Raw genomic sequence first — 7,804 nt, 5'->3', positions numbered from 1 at the left:
AAAGAGTGTGCGGAACAGTGTGGACCTCAGCCCACTGCCTTATCAACCCTGAAGACGACCCTCACCGTTGGAGGCAGCCTAGAAGAACGTAGCCTTTGGAGACAGACCTAGAATCATCTCCCTGTCGCCACATACAGGTTGCATGGCCCGGAGCAAGTCACTTTAACATCTGTGCATGCACCCAGATTTCTTCATTTGGCAACTAGGAGTAACAACAGCAGTTGATGACAAAATTAAATAACTCAGTAAACACTAACCGTGCCTGGCACTCAGTAGGCATTCAGTCAAGACCGGTTGCCCATCCACTCACCTCCAACGATCTATGGAAGTGGGCCCAGTTCTAAAATTCTATGAGCATGAAAATGCTTTTGCGATGGCATGTGCTTCACCAAGAATAGAACATTTGGCTGACTTGAAATGCAACCCCTTTCGGGCAGACAGGGCTACTCTCCCAGGGAGCAGTAGGCCTGGAAGAGATGTGAGAAGCGATCTAGCCAGAGAAGGAAAGTGGTATCTGTAGCAATGTTAAATTTTTTTCCAACACATTTCAGAATCATAACAAGGTAAAATGGAGCTTCCTTTATGCCGTTCACCCAGCTGAGTGTCCAATGGTTCAAGTTTCACGGAGTGTGACCAAATAACCCTTTGAAGGCCAATGGGACTGGACCAGAAAACACTGCATAAAATCTGTCAGGGACTCCTGAAGCCCATTCCCCATTCTGAAGGTGTGGAAGTCCTAGAGAACAAACAGAAATAGCCTCTCAATTCTGAATTTAGCTCCAGACCCTTTGGGTCTGCCTTTGAGAGAACCCACACCCATGGTGTTCCAGGGTGAAAGAGGAGAAAGAATCCTTTGCCATTGCTATATTTTTCATTCAGTTGCCATGTTATCTAAGAAAAGTTCACCTCAACATTTATTTATTCTTCTCAATTCCCTTCCATCTTAAGAAAGAAAAACTCACTCTTCGGTAGCAAAGGATTTTTGTAAGTGACCCCCATAATTGACTATTTAAAACAGTTTGGGCTTCTAGAGAGCTTTAGATCTGTTGCCAGTGGGGTGTGTGTGGGGGTGTGTGTGTGTGGGTGTGTGCGTGCATGCGCGTGCACACGCACAAGCACACACACTTGGTTCTGTGCCACTGTTTTCCAGTTATGTCTTTAAATAGTTCTGCTTGGTGGCCATACATGTGTTTGCACGCATGCTAGGAAAAAAGGCCTGGCTCAATACAGGTTTGTTCCTGCTTGTGTTTGCTAGAAGACACTGAGATGTCTTGTTAGGTCCTAAAAGGCACAAAGAGGCTCCTGAGATCTGGGAAGATTTCTCCTTTGTTCAGAGCCACAGAAAGCAGCTGTTAGAAGATTGCAGATGGACTTACTGTTGTACGGACTGATTTTTCCCCCATGTCAGGAACAGAGGTTCAGCCAAGAGTAACAGAAAAGGATGTCCATCCAGTTCAGGAACTCTGAAACCCGATGCCTTCATAGAAGCGGATAAAGCACAGAAGGAGCCCAGACAGAGGAGGAAGAACATGCACGTCTCCTTTGTAGCTCCGGGTGGCTTCAGTAATGATCCATTACCACCTGCAGCACTCAGAACTGCTGTCTTATTTGTCTCTGGTGTCTGTCTCCTCCCATCTGCTTTGGCTCTTGCCATATTCTTTTGAATCATATTATTTCATTGTATAAAGCATTTCTGTGGGAAGCCATTTAGGAGACAGAATGGACTCATTTTTGCCTTCAAGTTTAGTAACCTGTCAAGAATGATGATTTGGTGAGGCTTGGCCTAGGATAACCAGTGATTAGGACGAGGCTATAAAGTACATTTCTGAAAGCAAGAGAGTGCCTTGTTGGAAAGAGAAGGAGGGAGAGGGTGTGCTCCCACTCACATTCTGGAGTCCTAAAGTTCCAGGACTTTACTAAAGTGGAATGGCACTAAACTCGCCTGGGGCCCCTCAGCAGGGTTTCTTAACCCCTGCTAAAGTCCTCGAGGTCCCTTGGGAGATATAAGGCAGCAGTGACCAGAGCAGATAGTGAGCTCTGTTTATTCTCTTCTTGTAAAATCAGTGATTCATTTAGTTTGTCATTTTCATCATTCTGTATCCTTAGGGGACGTTGAAAACAATGGGCTTTGGAGCCTCTGCTGTTGGTTCTTGAATCCTGGCTCCACCCTTCCTAGCCTGGTGACTTTGGGCAAGTACTTCACCTCTCTGTGCCCCACTTTCTTTCATAAACTTTGGATGACAGTGATTGTGCTTCCCTTATGGGGTGCTATAAGGAGCAAATGAATTAAAATACATCGGCTAGTGCCTGGCATACACTTAGCTCTTAATAAATGTTTGCCATAGTTATTCCAGGAGCCCATTTAAGAACTTTTCTCTAAGGCACTATCTTATTTTCTAAGTCCTGTCGTCAGAAGTCATGATCACAGATTCAGAATTCGTTTTCATATAGACTTTCTTTTCTAAAATAGTTTTAGATTCACAGCAAAACTGGGCAGAAACTTCCTATTTATCCAACGCCCCCAACACATGGAGCTTATTTATTTTTGTCTTTTTTTTTTTTTTTTTTTTAAACTAGCAACATCTACCACTTGGTGAGAGAAACTTATCATTGGGATATTCTCACCAAAAGAGGGTTCTGACTACTGAGTTAAGGTTTTTGAAACTAGACCTCATCATCTTAATCGCTGTGAAGGAAATGAGAAAGGACAGGGCTGACAGAATAGTGCTAAAAGCTGCGGCCGGGACATCCATGAAATTCTCCTGAAGGCCCAAGATGGCACAAGCTCTGAGGAATCCAAAATTGTCACTTTATTGCCACACCCAGTGTTGCTTGTGTGTAACTACGCAGTGAGTTCAGAATGCCCCATGGTCAGGCCTCCTGGCCAGCTTCTCACTAATAATAGAGATAAAGTTTGTTTGGAAATTCTAAGTCCCAGCATGCAATAGGATAAACTATGATGAAATTCAAGAGTTCGGCTCCTTTTCTAATTGGAAAAGCTTCCTGCTGGCTGTTTGAAATGGTGATGAATGATAACCTTGTCTATGATTCAGGCTATAACTTCACATGTAGGCTATAAACCTACATGTGAAGTTATCTATAATAAAATCATAGGGTGCTTTTATGCCCACGGCAGTCTTGGTTTATGCCTGTTGCTTTGGCGAATTTTTAATAGTGCCTCCTTTTCACTCTCAAATGGTCTGTTTGGATGATAAATTATGTGGTAATTCTTACACACATAGGATCCAGCACTGCTCATGAAACAACACACACACACAGTTGTTTCAGTCTTAGATACATACAGGGTGTTAGACAGGTGGTTGGCTAAAGATGACTTCTTAGTCACCATGGATTCCTCTTCCTGATGTCATACTTAATTACAGTAATAAAAATCGAGTTCTTCATGCTGTTCACTCAAAAGGAGTCAATAAAACTAGTACATTAAATAAGGGCATCACAACCCATTCTTTCATAATTTCCTGTTATTGAACTATTTTAAAGCCGTTTACATCCCCAGAGATCCTGATATTGTTTTACCATATATGTGAATTAATTAACAAGAGAGTAAGTATTTTTACTGAACAAGACATATGGTACTAGGAATAGGACCATAAAGCAAAAGTCTTGCCCCTATCTAGGACAAAGGCGACATACTTGGAGAGATAATTAGAAGGACTGAGCAGTAAGCAACAGAACATTATCAGTGTGATGAACAATTGTTCGGAGGAGGGAACGATTTCTTCTGAATTAGATGCCTGGAGATTTGAGCTGGTCCTTGAAGGTCCATAGGACTGAAATTGGGGTGGGGGTGGCGTGGCATTACTGGTGGGTGAGGACAGCAAGAACACAGGTCTCTAAGAGAAAGAATAGAAGTTGGTTTGTCTAGAGCAGAGTCCAAGAGGAGAATCGGTTGGAGAGAAGATGAAAAGGTAGATCGGGTCAGTGACAGGGGCCAATTCATGTCTTCATTTGAGTTAATGGCTTCCTCTTAGCTGCCTGAGTGTGTGGATATCCTAGCACAATGTACAGCCGGCTCCAGCATCGCATATCACTTCCATAGTTTTGACTCTGTCTCTTCTCTATCTGTTTAGTACAGTCATGTGCCACTTAATGACAGGAATATATTCTGAGAAATGCATCATTAAGCAATTTCGTCACTGTGCAAACAGCGCAGAGTGCACTCACACGAACCGAGATAGTACAGCTTACCACACAGCTGGGTTGTATAGTATGGCCTTTACTCCTGGGCTATAAGCCTCTACAGCATGTAAGCATATTGAATACTGTAGGTAATTGTAACACTCTGGTAAGTATTTGTGTCTACAAATATATCTAAACATAGAAAAGGTACAGTAAAAATATGGTATAAAAGATATAGTTGTACACCCATGTACGGCACTTAACCATAAATGGAGCTGGCAGGACTGGAAGTTGCTCTGCATGAGATGATGAGTGAGGGGTGAGTGCAGGTGAGGACCCAGGACATTACTGTACATGACTGTAGACTTTATAAACACTGTAGACAAAGGCGACGCTAAATTTAGAAAAACAAGATTAAATCAAGCACAAGAGAAAATGATGCAATCAAGAGATGCAGTAAACACGAGATGTATGAAGCTGCTGCCAGTGTAATACCGCATATGGTTTTAGATGTGTAATCAGAGAAAAATAAATCCGATTTCGAAAGAAAGGAATTCCATATTCTATCAAGAAGCAGCAGTTCCGATTGATGAGAGACTTGACAGTGTCAAATGAGCAAGATTAAAAAAATTAAAAGAAAATTATTCCCCAATAAAAGTGACTCATTCAGTAAGCAGTAGAAACCAGTCAGGGAGATAGGCCAGCTTTAGTTCTCTTCTTTGCCATATCCATGCCCATTTTACCACAGAACATCTTCTGAAACTATTCCTATTCTTGCCAGCGTTGGAACCACCACCCTAGTCCATTCCTTAAGGTCTTTTGTAAAAAATCAATTTATTGACCTCCTCCAGACTTACTCCTAGTGCCCACTGTACCAATACCCAAACAACCCCAGTGTTCCTGAATGCACAGCGGCACAGGGGCCCTTGGCACCTTCCTGCACTTACTGTGATTTTTCTCAAACTTCAGCGAGGCCTCAGGACTCCAGCCATCCCTCCTTTCAGCCCTGGGGTCCAAAAGGCTTCTCTCTTTCCATTTGTGGCTATACCCTCCAGAATTCGTGTCTTAAAAGTGTTCTCAAGCTTTGGTGGTCTCTGCTAGCTCTGCTTGTCCCAGGCCCTCACAGCTGGGTCTACTGTCCCTCAAGCTCACTTGTGCCCCGGTCACTCCTAACTGGTGTAGCTTTGGCCTTACGACCTGTTGGGGCTTAGAATTAAGTCTTGCAAAGACGGCCCTTTCATACATTGCTGGTATGTACAACCTTCCAGAAAAGCCACTTGGCCATATGAAAGAGGGTCCTGAAAATGCTCCTAGTCCTTGAGACTCTGACTTTATAATTCTATTTCCATGACTCTATCCTAAGGAAATAATCTAAACTGATGCAAATGCCTTGAAGGATTTACACAGGAATAGAAATCGCATAATAATTTAAATTAGCAAAACAACAGAAGCAACCTAGATGTCCAAAAGCAGAGGACTGACCAGCAAATTATGACATATGCATAATATGGGCAGTTATACAGTCATTAATATGTTTATGAAGTATTATTGCCATGGAAAAATACTCCTGATCAAAATTATGTATTTGGAATGATTCAAGTGAAATTAAAAAGGCATAGAACAAAAAGAGGAAAAGAAATATGTCAAAATATTAATAATGTCTCTGGTTGGTGAGATTATAGAAATTGTCCCCCATTTGTCTTCATACTTATAGTTTTCAAGAGTTCCACGTGAATAGAACTACTGTCATAATCTGGAAGGAAAAACTCCAAACGCTTCCCATGCAGAGAAAAAAAAAAAAATTAAATTACTCTTGGACTTGGTGTCCTAGTTTGAACTGCTAGGCTCCCAGGTATATCACTGAGTATTTAATTTGTGTTTTGCCTTTTGCTGATGTTGTGTGAGGTTCCCGTTCACGTGGGGGGTGGGGTGATGGGCAGATAAGCCTGCAGGTTTTTGAAAGAGGAAATGACTGAACAAATTCTTTTTTTGGGGAGAGTTGATGTTGAAAAAGCAGGCCCTGGGTGGTTCTCAGGGACGACAAGGAGGGGCAAGGGCTACTATTCAAAGAGAGGCAGCTGCTTGAGCCCAGGCCTCTCTTTAAATGGAAAAGGCTGTGTAAATGCCAGAAAGAGCTGGGAACCAACAGCAAAGGCATCGAGAGCCTGAGCTGGCCCCAACCAAGCTCATGGGGGAAGATGTAATCCCTGGAGGGCTCTAGCTGGCCTGGGCAGTGGACAGTGGGCTGGAATTTTCCTAGTCATGGTCCAGCGGCCCCTGTGTCTGGGAGGAGGCACTGCAGCTCTGCAACAGAGACTCCAGTTTCCCACTTCCACTGAGAGGGGAGTCTGGTGGACTTCCTTTGTGGCAAATTCCTCTCTGATGGCATCTTGCCCTCCTACCTGACTTCTGAGGCTCAGTCGCTGCCCCAGTGTTCACCATCTCTGGGCTGGCATCTGTGACTATTGTGCCATCTTGCATATCACAGGCTAGCCAGTCACACTTTCTCAAGCTCATCCCTACATTAGAGTCAAATTCTCTAACTCCGACGGTTTGAGGTTTTTTCCCTTTAACTACATCAAAACTGTTGTTAGCCCAGCATGGTTACAAGAGATCCAAGCCTTCCCAAGTTGTGATTATGACTGACCAACCATATGAATTTTGGTCAGATTTGTAAGACAGGGAATGGGGACAGGAAGTAATCTGTTAGGGGGTCCTCCCAGGGAAAATAATAGCCAGTTTGGGGGTTCCAGGTGGTCAGGACTGTGCCAGCTTGCTCTAACGACAATGCATACTTTGTTGAGGTTGCTGGTGGTGTCTGGTCTGGGCAAGGAGCGGTACCCCTCTTCCTTAATGCCCTGGCATATGGGCATTGGTGGTGCCGGCCTAGGGGCTCAAATGAGACTGAAGTGGTGTGACCAGGTACAGCAGAGAAGGGAGCCCCACTGAACATGGAAGGGGAGCATGATGGGAGGCGCTGGAAAGGAGAGAAAATTTCCATTTGGCTTTTTGATCTCCTTGCCGTGTCCCCAGAGCCAGCAACTTGGCGGCTATCCGAGTGCCCGATCCCTAGTCTTTCCTCATGAATTTTTCATTTCAGGCAAAGATCCCTTATCTGTCACTGGGGCTGCTTCAGGAGGCTGCTTTCCCATCAGCTAGAGACTGGGCAAATGAAGAGTTGCATTAAGGCAGGAATTAGCCATCCCTTGAGAAAGGAAGGGCACTCTGTGCTCTTGAAAGGACGGCTCCTACCTCTGCCCCTCATTCCTGTGGACTTCTAATGATCCTATGAACATGGGGTTGCTGTTTGTATTGAGATATTGTTGAGGGCTGAGAGAGGAAGGCTTTGGGGTCAGCCACTGTGGTCTTGCCTGCATGGTGAGGTCCCCTTTGACCCCAATCATTGGACACGAGGAGGGTCCACAGCAAAAAAGAAGACCTAGTCCTGGGCGTCCTAGGACTCTGAAGGACAAGGAAGGGGCTGTGAGCTGCAGGGAACAAGCTAGACCTGGTGAGCTAGAGTTTTAACTCATGGTGCCCTGAGTTTATTTTCTTTTTGTTATTCTTCAGCTTTTAGGACCTTCATGTTGGAAAGTTCTGGCATGGCAGCGATCAATGGCCATGGTTGAAGAGGAAGCAATGCCACCCTGTGGCTAGGGTGGAA

The 7,804-nt window shown here is 44.2% G+C and overlaps 1 pseudogene; it reads right to left on the bottom strand.

Annotated features, from left to right (window-relative positions):
* The window catches only part of LOC102881084, a 19,862-nt pseudogene that overhangs the window by 1,337 nt on the left and 10,721 nt on the right, over positions 1–7,804 (bottom strand).

Source organism: Pteropus alecto, unplaced genomic scaffold, assembly GCF_000325575.1.
Source record: "Pteropus alecto unplaced genomic scaffold, ASM32557v1 scaffold60, whole genome shotgun sequence".
In the NCBI taxonomy this organism is placed as follows: domain Eukaryota; kingdom Metazoa; phylum Chordata; class Mammalia; order Chiroptera; family Pteropodidae; genus Pteropus; species Pteropus alecto.
Note: the sequence above shows the minus strand (reverse complement) of the source record. Positions and strands in the feature narration are given on the sequence as shown.